Source organism: Lactuca virosa, chromosome 1 (genome assembly GCF_052849685.1).
Source record: "Lactuca virosa cultivar CGN04683 chromosome 1, Lactuca_virosa_CGN04683_v6, whole genome shotgun sequence".
Lineage (NCBI taxonomy): Eukaryota > Viridiplantae > Streptophyta > Magnoliopsida > Asterales > Asteraceae > Lactuca > Lactuca virosa.
The window spans coordinates 116,144,603-116,159,414 of record NC_136426.1 but is presented as its reverse complement, the minus strand read 5'-3'; positions in this window follow the sequence as shown (position 1 = coordinate 116,159,414).

The window sequence follows — 14,812 nt, the reverse complement described above, 5'->3', positions numbered from 1 at the left end:
ATTCTTAAAATAAACCAAGAAATATCAGAAAGACCACAATACACATTGATACAATCACATGAAGAGACCAAACCCCCAGGGTCTGTGACTTCCTTGCTACACGTACGGGTCTTATGCTTTTAGTAGTATAAGCCCATACTACCTTCCACACCTACTTGTAATTGTCTCATGGATTATCCCAACCACCCGAAAACAATACAACAAATAGGATACACATACATCCTAACTTCACCCTCTTAAGAGTGACTAATCCTTCCTCATCAGGCCAGTTGCTCACACACATACTCATCCATGAAACTTCCACCAACCATGCAGCCACTCGTGCATGCTAATCATACATAACGATGGATCCTATAGACAGTCGAATATTTGATTCTACCCTAAGCCCACAACCAAACAAGGAACATGAAATAAGGCTAAACCAAACATTCTTAGGCTATAAAATCTTAGTTATGTACAACTATGATGCATATACTAAGCAACTACAGTAATGATGTCAATTCCATCTAGCACATAGGAGGTCATCCTAGGCTATCATGCATCATATATTAGGCAATTCTATCATGCAATTCCTGAATATCCCTAGCCTACCACTAGCATGTAGTTCTATCATAATCATCAATAATAAATAATAGTGTGGTAACTTGGAGTATATTTTCTTGCTCCGGCTGATCGTACACATCACATCCTTCCTTGGTTACTTTTGAAAACAATTTTTAAAAACAATTTTCAAATTTTTTTGTAGTTCCTTAGTTTGAGTCTGGATTCACATGAATGTTCATCTAATTCTCCCAAACTAAGGCTCTGATATTAACTTGAACATCCCAAAAATCAAAGTAAAATTTTTATTTTTCAAAAACAACCCAATGACCATAATTGTTTACAAAATATTGTTTCAAAAGTGATAATCAATAATCAAAGTATCCTAAAATCCAAATCACACAAAATCCGAAGGATGTGCACGATCACGCCTTTACCTTACCACGATCATCAGAAGTACCTGAAACAATAAACTGAAAATGTAAGCCAAAGCTTAGTGAGTTCCCCCAAAGTACCACCACACAACAGAGAACATATACAATCATGCATGTTGGGTCTACTCAGTCATCGGACTGGAATACCCTTGGGTCCACAACTATATGGTTGGATTACCCCCAACCTAATCAGGCATCGGACTGGAATGCCAACGTGTAACGGGTCCATTCAGTCATCGGACCGGAGTACCCTCAGGTCCAAAACCATTGGGCTAGATTACCCCCGGTCTGTTGCCTCATGCACATAACAGTAAAGCCTCAACCTAAAACATACTATGTCGACATATGCAACAAATAAATATATAACCAAAAAATAGATAATCATACAGATCTAACAGATCAGTATACCATAGAAACATCCAACCAGGATACATAATCTACTGGGTCGACATTGGTGCCTTCGATCCCCAAGTATAGTGAGGAAACTCACCTGACAGACTAAACGAAAGCAGAAAAGAACACTACACAGATCACCACTCCAAATGCTGACTCTACCGGTCACCTATACAATAAAAGTGACCCAAGCTCAACCCATAACTCAAAATACCCAAAATACCCCTAAGTCAACCCTGGTCAAACTTCTGGTCAAATGGTCAATGTCAACAAGTCAAGAAAAGTCAAGGAAACCTCCTGACTGAGTACGCTCGGTGTACTCACTAACTACACCCAGCGTAGTTTGTCGTTGACCAGGTTACGGGGTGCTAACCGAGTACGCGCAACGTACCATCGGGTACGTCAACATACTCCGCTGAACCATCAACTTTCGTTTAATCTCTTAATTCATTAATCCATCATGTCAAATGCTCAGATCTAGTCCCAAAAGTCGTCCGAAGTCTTAAAGATTCCAACTTTATGACTTAACATGTCTAGAAGGTGTCCAACAGCAAAATCTCCAACTTATTAACCCATTAAGACATTATAGCATGTGCATGGAAAGAAACTAAGAGCCAATATTACATTTTTATGCTTATAACCACTCCAAAATGTCTGAAAGGACAACTTAAATAAATAAGAGTAAGCGATACTCATAATACCAAGCTTATGGGACCAAAATGAACACACATCCATGGCTAAATAAGATCTAAGCATAGCTTCATCTAGTTCAGAGCTTTTTACCTTCAAATGATGTCAAATGATGATGTGATTCTGGATTCGAAGTGCTCCACTATTCTAAGATGGTTTCCTCTTCCTTCTTCCTCCTTCAAGAACACCAAAATGAACACTCATGGTCAAGATTTCTCTCAAATTGATTAGGGTTTTCAAAGGGGTCGAAATGGGGTTGGAGGCTAATGAAAGAAAGGTTAATGAGGCTATAAAGGTGTTTAAATAGTGCACAAACCCTAAATATTAGGGTTTTGGTTCTAGACCGCGTACGACCAGCGTATGCTATGGGTACGCTCAGCATACGCAGGAAATCCCCAAAAATTACATAAATGCCATTAGGACCAATTTGAAAACAATTCCCATACCAAGGGTCAAAATGTAAAACCTCTGGAAATCGAGATTTTACAAATTGAGCGATATCAAAAGGTCCTACTTTTCAACTCAAGGATGAAGATATTTTTGGGCAAATTGAAGACACGTTGGTATGGACCATTCATGGTCAAGGAAGCCTTTCCACATGGAGCAATCGAGTTATACAAGGGAGATGGAACAACGTTTAAGGTGAATGGACATCGTGTGAAGCATTACAAAGAACGAATGCATAGGAAATACATGGAAGGAGATGACGTGGTTTTGGAAGAAACCGCTACAACGTAGAGCAGGAAGGAGTTTAGCTCAAGACTCCTCGAAAAGAATTTTATTCGTTTTAATTTTTGCATTTTGTTTTGAATTTTATTCCTCTTTTGTTTGTTTTTGCCAAGGATTTTCACTCTTTAGTTCTTGTAATTGATTGTTTCTGTGAGGGAAAGTAACAAACAAGTGTGCGGTGTGGTAGAGTTTTGAATGAAAAACAATTTTTTTCTTACTTACAGTAGCCACGGCGTGGAAGAGCTGTTCCCACACCGTAGGCTTCATAAAAAGCCTGTAAATCGAGAAATATTAAACGCCATGGCATGGTCCCTATTTTAACGCATTAAGTTTCTTTTAAACCCTAATCGGTCATTTGACTCATTTATTTACCACACGATCATTCATATGCCATCGCCTGCCCTCTACAGCCGATGTCACATTCTTCTTCATTTCTCTTTGATTTTTGTTTGATTCTTCAACCAATGTTAATAATTTTTTACTCTAAACTACTTAATATTGCATATAATCTGTTGTTGGTGCTTTAATTTAAAGATTATGACCGATTTCAACAAATAGAAGAAGTTAGGGTTTATAAGTTCGTTTACATTTTGCCCAAATTTCGACGTTTTTGTGGCTTGTTTTTGGTTTAGAGATCTCGAAATATAACCTGCATGAAACCATTTTAATGGAATTTAGTGATTATAGTAGATTGTGCTCGATTTTGAAAAGATATGTTCTGTTTGTTCATACGCCACATCGTGGGTAGCGTGCACACGACATGGGCACTAGTCATGGAGAAAAATCCTTTATTTTCTTGTTTATCTCATATTGTGGTTTGTTATTGGAAATGTTTTGCTGTTTTATTTTGAAGAAATGGGATCCACGAGGCAACCATCATATCGGGAGTTTCGTTGGTTCAACTTTCCTAATGTTGTGGCACCTAAGGTATATCAAGATTGGAAAAACAAGTTAACTTGGTTACATACAAAACACATTGAAATTCCACCTGTTTAAGATTGGAATTGGATTGAAGCTGCAAGGATCTTGAGAGAAATCGAGCCATATTTGACTAAATTGTTTTTGCAAGATGGAATCGGCCTTACATGCATAGGATGGAGGCTTTTGTTTAAGATCCATGAACCAATTTATGTGGATCTTTTCTTAGAATTTTTCTCCATGGTGTGTTTTAAGAGAAAGGATGATGTGAATAATCCTGAAAATTTTACATTTTTTCTCGGGGGCGAAGACGAAAACTTAATCTTATAAAGTTGGCTTTGGCGTATGGACTTGTATAACAGATCAGTGGCGACATATCCCGAGTTTGTTGTCTTTTTGGAGCATTGTCACAAGAGGTTTCCACTGGAAGTTAATGAATCTGGGTATTGGAGTGAAATAGAAAATGGGTCCTACACGGGAGGAACGACAAATGAAGCCAAAATCAGGAAGGCCGTGCATTGATTCATTCATAGGTTGATTACATTCTTCATCAACCGAAAGAAAGAGAGGGACCGAGTTTCTCAATTGGATGTATTTTTTATGTGGTGTATCATTACACCAAATATCTACTGTCACCTTCCTTACTGTATGGCAGATTTCTTGACTGAGAGGGCTAGGAAGAGTCAACCTGGGGCTCCCATTTATGGTGGGATGTTGGTTACCATATTAGCCAGATCCTTTGGGGTGTTTGTTGAGCCTGAAGCTGCATTTCTTACTAGGAAGGATGGCCGCCAAGTTCATACATTATTATTTAAGACAATTAAGATAGTCAAGAACATGAAGAACGATACTTACATGGTGCCACCGGATGATAAAGTTGTGGATCCACGTGGTCAGAGAAATGTAAGGTCGCGGGTTGAGGATCGAGCTCCTCGAGATGCACGTGTGGATGACGAGATACATATGGACCCGTATCATGTTATGTCGAGATAGTATGATGATGATCTTGGTCGGGGCATGAACTTTATTGGGTATTCGATTGAGACGATGACGTACCATCTACAGTTAGTTCCCTCGAGTGGAGCACCTCCCCACTACACTTACATACCTTCATGGGAGGAGCATTTGGCCGAGCATGCGGGAAGCATGGGTATGAGTGGAGTTGGTGATGGGGATGATGAGGAAGAAGAATGATTATACTTGTTTTATTTTTATGTTTGTTTGTGTTTCGTGTGCTTTAGACTATTTTTATTATTTTGGTGTGTTAGGATTTGCATAATGTAGGATAATGGTGATTTTTGTTTTATGTTTTCCTTTTATTACATGTTTTTGTTTTTGTTTCTCAGAAGTAATGCTGGAATTAAGTTCAATGGCTTGATTGGAGTGTACAATTTTGTTTCCCGAGAACATAACGAGAGCTTAAGTCAGGGGTTCGTTGTATGATCAAGAAGAGTTTTTGAGAGAACTTACAAGTCTAATCGACTTATTAACTGAAGAATGTGATCTAACACCAGACATGGAGGTATATTCCATCCCGACATTAACTCTCCTATTTTGAAATCAAAGAAAATAAGAGCTATACTTTTCTGCATAACCAGCAAACACGATGTCGCTATACGTGCCTACGATCTGGCCATAAATATTTCCTCGATTTCAGAACTACATGAATTGAAGCCCATGGCGTGGCTATGCTCTGTCACGTAGTGGGAAATATTAGATACACTCTTTTGTTCGTTCGTTTACCGCTATTTGAAGTCCATTTTCGCAGTGAATTTTAATAGTATTCCTACTAAAGTCCAGAAGTACCAATTTACAGCCATTATACAAGATGTCAACCATACAATGTTTAGTTTCAACCTCGCCACTTTTATCCCAGAGGAGTTTGTTCTATTTCTCTCTTTACTTTTATAATTCTTAATTATGTTAAGCATGCATTGAGGACATTGCTTGAATTAAGTGTGGGGTAGGGGGTTGAATATAGGAATATCAAGCATTCTGAAAAAAAAAAGTGAAAAATGACTAGGATTGAAAAATTTAGAGAGACTTGAAATAATGGTCTAAAAATTGGATCTAGTTAAAAATTGTTATTATATTGTTGTGTTGAGACCTAGGTTGCTAGTGTTGTGTGGGATGATCCGATGCGAGCCTGGATGTTTATTTGAGCCAACATATGTTATTATGAATTTGTGACTTCCCTGTCCTAGTGAAATCATGAGACAAAAACATAAACTTCCTTAGTTTGAGGGACATAATACATTTAGCATCGTGTACCAGAAATGTATCGAGGAGAGCTTAATTAGTCATTGCATTCTAGACTAATATCTCTAACCAGTAAGGGTTGAATATTAAGTTCCCTTGCTTAAGCACATATTTTTTCTTAGGTTTTTAGTTTTGTGTGAAAAAAGTGAGATAAAAAAAGAGAAATGTCGAGTGAACAAAGCTTATAAAGTTTGAAGAATAAAGTGAAAATAACCATGAAGTCAATTGAGTATTTTATTTTTATTGTAATTTTTCTTTTCTAGGTTATTTTTCTATATGTATGCTTGAGAGCTTAATCAAAAATTACCTTGAGGTTAAGAAATATTTATGGAGATATATTCGAAGGGATGCTTAAAATGAATGTTGTTCAAAATAAGTGAGGAAGTGTTTATGAGGATCGTAAGTATTTAGGATTGGGGAAGTTCTTAGGAAAAATTAGACACAAATATATGCATTGCGGTCTTGATGTAATGGATGGGCTCAAAATGGATTGTTTTGTGCGATGTTGGTGGCTAGGGTTTTGATGTGATGGTATGATGATAATAAAAATCAGTTTTGCTTGGGTGCAAGCAAAAGTCAAGTGTGGGGTATTTTCATATGTGCATAATTAGTTATATATTTCATGCATTTTCTTAATACTTTTTGCTACATTCATGCTCATTATGGAACAAAATGTACTTTATATTTTAAAATTTTGTTTTGTAGCAGCAAACACATAATCGGGATTAAAAGGAATAAAAATGCGGAGCTGGAAGCAGGAAAAAGTGGAGCTGGTTAACCGAAGACAAAATTGCTTAAGGAGTCTGAAGCCCGTCGCATGGAGGCTTCTGCCACACCATGGGGAGAAGAAAATTCGCGACCAATCTGTTTGAAAGAACCTCTTTCTAAACTTTCGTATTTCTGAAAGACCCAAACTTTCATATTTCACAATATTGTTACTCCAAAACATGCTACATGCATATTTATAAACAATATTTTACATTGATAATTTGATTACAAAAGACTGGATACAAACCGACTAAGTTTTAGTATATTACATAACTACCCAGGATATTTAAGCTTTTATACAAACGTAAACCCAAGTACAGAAATAATAGTATAAACTATTCTAAATCTTCCAACAGTATATGACTATACTGGATTCTCATTACCTGCAATTGTTAAACACTGAGAGGGGTAAGCGGTGACGCTTAGTGAGTTCAATAATAGATACAATATAACGTTATGTCATATATATATATATATAATTTAATATGGCAGAAGCAAAGGCGTACAAGGAACAACAAAGGCATATGTGAAATGCGACAAGCTTTCCATATCAATCGATGATTTGATTCAGTGATATACAATCAATGAGACATAACAATTTCAATACTTGATATATATCAATAATACTTTGGCACAAATGGCACAGAAGACCATAAACATCAAAAAGACCATAAACCATTTGGGTTTACGGCCGTAAACCCAAGGAGAAGTGGTCCAAGGACCGTAAACTCCACAAAGGAGTGAAATGGTGCCCTAATCACTTCCAAAGGCTTAGATATGAAGTAGGAATGCTTCTTATGACCTTTTAGGCTTCAAAACTCAACATGGTAAAAGTACCTTCATTGATACAGAAATGCAAACCTTCAAAGCATTCGGGTCTTGGTAGAAGACTACTTTTTTTACTAGTAGGAAATATGGGATTTTCTAGGGTTTTCACACTTATACTAAATGTTTCATTAAACATTTACAAGTCTTTCATAACAGCTTTTCAAATCAATGACACTAAAATACTTATGAATTCACCAGCTTTATGCTGATCTACGCTTTCAAAATAACTTGTATTCTCAGGTCACCAGTAGACAGGTACGATGACCAGGTTTTGAGAAGACGGAGCACAGACAAGACTCGTCTTTTATTTTGATTACATATTTTGGTGTCTTATTCCTATGAAAGAACACTCATGTATTAAAACTTTACTTTTAATGCAATGGATGATGTTGTTGCTTGTTTACTACTTTGCACTGTTATGATACTTTACATGACGTCCTCCACCCCTGAACGTTTCCGCCGTTCTTGGTTTTGGGGTGTGACAGATTGGTATCAGAGCATTGTTTATAGTGAATTGAGTATATCAACCCATAAAAGATATACAGACTATAAATACAATGGGATTAAAATACTCTGACCAAGAGTTTATACTTTTAAATAATAAAATATTTAACTAAGTATACATGCCTGCATTCATACTAAATATCAGTGTCACAACGACAAAAACAAAAGTATTACGATTGTTGAATATCACAGGTAAGCTCGGGGATGTATGGTCAGTCCTGGGAGTGGCATAGCCTGATCAACTATGCTGCTCCGAGGAGTGATTAGCATATGCCCAAGAATGGTTGTGATATGGCAACAAGTCTAAAAACTTACCAACATTACCACAATGAAATACCATAGGGGTATTTGGTGTTACTATAATTACTTATCTGAGAACTAAAAGGTCTTTATCAGTAGGTCAATAGTTGCTGAGTGGATACACTAAGGTTATATGCACCTAGGACGTCATAGACTTAGAATCTGTGAATCTTTGCTTTACTTCTTGTTCCTTGTTTGGTTGTGGGCTTAGAGTTAGGGTCACTTATTCGAAGGTCTATCTTGTCCTGAGTACATATAACTGGTATGCACTAAACAAGTATTGAAGTAACTGATAAAGATCATCTTATAATTATCTTAGTTAGTACGTCTATTAATTTCTTCTTATATCCCTTTTCTCGCGTAGATATCATGGCTGGATTCCATCCCCACGGCGACCCGTACTACCCTAACCACGGCAATGCTGGATGGCTCGGAGAAGAGCCAGAGAATGATCACCCAATTCCTTTGGATGATCACGAAGTTGAAGGCTTTTCTGATAGTTCTGACTCAGAACCAGAAGTCAACAATCTACCCCCAGCTGCTCATGACCCAAACCCTCGCCCAGCATTTCAAGGACCCACACCTCTGTGGGCCACAAACTTGAATAGATGGAGTCAGGAACAGAGTCAACCCATCCCCTACAATGGAGACAGAAGCTTCTACAACCTCACTGAGGGAGGTTCAGCTTACAGGGTCCTACCCATCATGGTTCGTAGGATTTCCCGGAACACCGAACAGGGTCGAGCCGCTATCGACCGAGTCATGGAGATTGACGCCAACTCTGGCGTTAACACAGTCCGCATTCGCCAACTAGAGTCTGCTCATGAAAGGACTCTGGTCCACAATGCAGCTCTGCAGAGAGAACTTACTGGAACCCAAGCTGAAGTCAGGGAACTTCGAGCTCAGCAAGTAAGATCTGACAGGCGTGTGAGGGACATAGAACGCCTTCTGTCGGAATCAAGAACTCACTCTAGTAGTTCTCGTCGCCGATAGAATCTCATCGACTTCTCTTTTGGATATAACCTAGTTATGTAAAACTCTGGTCTAATTTCCTATCTTTGTAAATCTTAGACCTGTTAGGTCTTGATTAGGTCGTAGTCCTGTCAAAATTTTCCCATCTTGGTTGATGTAAGGCCTCCTACTAGGCCATTTTTCCCGAACTTGTTACATCTGTAATTCCAGTAATATTGACAGGTACCTAATCTCATGGGTATTATTATCCGAATGTTATCATCTGTTAGTTCTAGATTTACATTCAATCTTGCTGTTGGGCTATGAAGAGTTAGTCCGTGAGTCATTTTCATTAACTTTCCTATTAAATTCTTATCAATATCTTCATCTTTCTAAACTTATAGTTAAAAGATGCCTCCTCGCAGAAATCCGAGGCGTAACAATAATAACGAAACACCGATACCACCACCTCCACCACCTCCTCAGTTCGACGTTGCTATGTTCCAAGCAGCTGTCACGGCGGCCGTAGCGGCTGCCATGTCACACATCAATACTCCTGTCCCTAGCGGATCAGGAACTGGTGCACCTATTTCTAACCATGGCGAGAGTCATGGGCACCCCCGAGAATGCACTTACAAAGATTTCACGAATGCCAAACCCAGAAATTTCAATGGAACTGGAGGGGTTATGATCTTAAGGCAGTGGATCGAAAAGACAGAAGCAGTCTTTGAAATTTGTGCCTGCCCAGAGAACAATAAGGTCAAGTTTGCCACTTGTTCCTTTTCTGACAGGGCTTTAACTTAGTGGAATGGCCACGTTAAGTCACTGACCCTAATAGTGGCAAATTCGATAAGCTGGGAGAACTTGAAGGCCATGCTGATGAGAGAGTACTGTCCACGAGGGGAAATTCAAAAATTTGAGCAGGAACTATGGGGTCTTGTAATGGTTGGTTCTGACATATCAACCTATACTAATAGATTCTGTGATCTGGCAATTCTTTGCCCTGATATGGTTGCTCTAGAGAGCAAGAAAATAGAGAGATATATTTGGGGACTGTCGCCCCAGATCCAGTCAAGTGTGTTAGCATCAAGGCCTGTTACTTTTGACAGCGCTAAAGAGCTGGCACAATCTCTTATAGATCACGGAAACTACCAGAACCCAACGATTTCTACACCCGAGCAACAAAAGGGAAACAACAACAACAACAAGAAAAAGGGGTGGAACAAGACGAAAAGCGGGACTTCGCAAGAATCCTCAAAGAGACAACAACTAGTTACAATCAATGCTGCCACGGTAACTCCTGTTGTCCTTGCTAATCCCTTACCAGCTAAGCCTTATGTCGGTAATCTTCCGAAGTGCAACAAATGCACCTTCCATCACAACGGACCTTGCCGGGAAATGCAGTGCACTAACTGCAACAGAAGGGGGCATACTGCCCATTTCTGCAAGACTCCAGCAAGGCCGAGCGCTCAAGTTCCTAACACCGGTGTGGGCCAAGCTTGCTACGGTTGTGGCGAAGTGGGCCACTATAAGAGGAACTGCCCTAAGGCAGGGATAGTTGGCGGAGTAGGAAGAGTTCTGGCCATAAGCCACGAGGAAGCGGTTGTTGACCCCACAGTGGTCACTAGTACGTTTCTCCTCGATAACTCTTATGCATGCATACTTTTCGACAGTGGAGCGGAGAAAAGCTTCGTAAACCAAAAATTTGCACACTTGCTTAAACAAAAACCACGTGCACTAGATGAATCATTCACTGTAGAAATGGCAAACAGGAAAACGGAAAGTACTAACTGCATATACGTAGGTTGTACTCTAACTTTAGATGGTCATACTTTCAAAATAGACCTCATGCCGGTCCCAATTAAAAGTTTCGACGTCATAATCGGCATGGATTGGTTAAGTCATCGTCGCGCCGACATCATGTGCTTTGAGAAAGCAGATCGTCTTAACTTCCCTAACAGCGAAACCTTAGTTATCTACGGCGACAAACCTAGTACAAACCTTCGCATCATTTCGTGTATCCAAGCTCAGAAGTGCTTGAGAAAGGAATATCATGCATTCCTCGAACACATCGTCGATGTGAGCCAAGAAACGAAAGACATTCAGAACATTCTAGTAGTACGCGACTTTCCCGACATTTTTCCAGAAGAACTCCCAGGATTACCTCCGCAACGTCAAGTCGAGTTTAGAATCGACTTAGTTCCAGGGGCTACTCCCGTAGCCAAATCGCCCTATCGTCTAGCACCTGCAGAGATGCAAGAACTGTCCTGTCAACTTAACGAACTGCTCAGCAAGGGCTTTATAAGACCAAGCTTCTCACCCTGGGGAGCTCCAGTCTTGTTCGTCAAGAAGAAAGACGGATCGTTTCGTATGTGCATCGACTACAGGTTCAGATAAGATGTATCTGGATCTTAAAAAGCTATACTGGTGGCCTAACATGAAAGCAAAGATTGCTACCTTCGTAAGTAAATGCCTTACTTGCGCCAAGGTCTAGGTCGAATACCAGAAACCCTCCAGTTTTCTACAACAACCAGAGATACCGGAATGGAAGTGGGAGCGGATCACTATGGACTTCATAACCAAGTTGCCCAAGACAACGGGTGGACTTGATACCATATGGGTCATCGTCGACAGATTGACCAAGTCCGCACACTTCCTGCCTATCAAAGAAACAGACAAGATGGAGAAGCTTACAAGAACCTACATTAGGGAGATTGTACGACTGCACGGTGTTCCCATATCCATTATCTCGGACAGAGATAGTAGATTCACTTCGAGGTTCTGGCAGTCGCTACAAAGTTCCCTACGAACAAGGCTGGACATGAGTACAGCCTACCATCCATAGACCGACGGAAAAAGTGAGAGAACTATCCAAACCTTGGAAGATATGTTGCGAGCCTGTGTGATCGACTTTGGGAAGGCATGGGATACTCATTTACCCCTTGTCGAATTTTCCTACAACAACAGTTATCACACGAGCATAAAAGCTACTCCATTCGAGGCCATCTATGGCCGAAAGTGCAGATCCCCTCTGTGCTGGGCTGAGGTGGGTGATACCCAGTTAGCTAAAGGACGAGTTCCTGAAAGCACTCTCACACGTCCGAAGATCATTCGGGAAACAACAGAGAAGATCGTTCAGATTCGTGAACGATTGAAATCCTCTAGAGACCGACAGAAAAGCTACGCTGATAAGCGAAGGAAACCGTTGGAATTCCAGGTGGGCGACCGTGTTCTATTGAAGGTCTCACCCTGGAAGGGATTGATACGCTTCGGAAAGCGTGGAAAGCTAAATCCAAGGTACATAGGGCCTTTCGAGATTCTCGCAAGAATCGGCCCTGTAGCTTACAAACTTAACTTACCACGCGAACTCAGTAACGTACATTCTACTTTCCACGTCTCGAACTTGAAAAAGTGTCTGTCCGACGAGACTCTTGTAATCTCACTCGACGAGATCGAGATCAACGAGAGCCTCAACTTCGTGGAAGAACCAGTAGAGATCATGGACCGGGAGGTCAAGCAAATGAAACAAATCCGTATCCCGATAGTGAAGGTTCGCTGGAACCCCAAGCGAGGACCTGAATTCACTTGGGAGCGAGAGGATCAGATGAAACTGAAATATCCTCGTCTTTTTACTTAGTTATTTGTAACTACTTATTTGCTTAAACTCTAATTTCGGGACGAAATTCCTTCTAACGGGGGGATGATGTGACAACCCGAAATTTCTATTCTGTAGAACCATTCACTTCAATAGAAGTCAGAACAGTTTCTGGTAACTTTCAAGCTTTTTGGAGTAAGTTTAAGTGTTTAGAAGTTAGTACTTCAGGAGATAACAGGAGAGAGGATGCCCTAGGGTTTATTGTGCAACAATAATGTCCCAAAACTCCAAGAGTTTGGAGTTTACGGCCTAAACAAAGGTGTTTACGGCCGTAAACCCTAAAAGGGGGTATAAATATGACACTTAGTCATTATTTACCACTTTTTCACATTTTCAAGATCCAAACTCAAATCCTCTCAAGTATCATCCAACTTTTCTTCTTGATCTTCAACTTTGTAAGTGTTTCTATCCCTAAAAAGTTGATATCTTACTTAATCTAGTGATCTTACATGATTCCATCCGTGAAATCATTCCAAAAGTGTAGATCTTCAAGTTTCACCAAGAACACACACTAGTGTTCTTGGACTTTTAGCACCTTTTCAAGCTTCTACCTAGTAAGTACTCTTACCCTAGTGTATTATAAGACTTGTTACACTTCTAATCATCAAGAAAACACCCAAGAAACACAAGATCAAAGGTGTTTACGGTCCAAGATGTTCTTGGACCGTAAACCCTAATAAAGGGGCCAAAATGTGCCCTAGTCCCTTACCAAGCCTTGGATACTAGTCTAGATCATATCCTTAAAGTGCTTAGGACTTGAAACATCAAAAAGACCATAAACCATTTGGGTTTACGGCCGTAAACCCAAGGAGAAGTGGTCCAAGGACCGTAAACTCCACAAAGGAGTGAAATGGTGCCCTAATCACTTCCAAAGGCTTAGATATGAAGTAGGAATGCTTCTTATGACCTTTTAGGATTCAAAACTCAACATGGTAAAAGTACCATGAGTTTACGGCCGTAAACTCATGGGTTTACGACTGTAAACTCAATAAGAGTTGGTCACAAAACCGTAAACTCCAAAGGAGTTTACCCTTGAACCCTAAACTCAATTACAAGGTCCTACCACCCTTAGATGCAATCCTTAGGACTTATAGCACTTAAATCAAGTGTTTTACATGTCTTAGGATGTCTTAAACTTGGTTAATTAGTTGTTTTATGACTAATTGGTTACATATATGTGTTATTATATGTTAACTAGGATCATTGTGTGTGTACAAGTCTTCACTTGACACTTAGCATCCTACATCATCCGTTCATCCAAACCACTCACTACAGGTGAGTTCATACCCCTTAATCAATCCTTTTAAATGATTTTAAATGCTTTCATGGGGGGAATACAAGTAGAAAACAGGAAGTTATAGAATCAATCATATGTGATTTATAACTGTGTTTTCAACCAACTGATTTCACATACTTCAAAATGTGTTAAATACAATGGTTTTCAGTTATTTTATTCTTTGTTATCAAATGAACTACTTTTGAATCGTTTTATAAACTGACATCAAGTCATTATTACTTATTGTTCAAAAGTCTTAAATGTATTACAAAACCTCTTCAAACTTATTGTTAAAAATCATATCTATACACTTATGTTTCATACATATATGTATTGATATGAGAGCTTTCATTCTTTCTTCAGTTCCAACACTCTTGTGTAGCAAGGGTGTATAAACCTACTTGGACATTCAATCTACATTCCAATAAACTATTATAGGTATAGTTTAGGAGATACAAAATATTATTCCTAGTACAAGGAATTACACAAGAGTCAGTTCATTCATGAGTCTATACGAATATACTAAATACTATATGAAGAGATACTATTACTTGTTATACAGAGAGA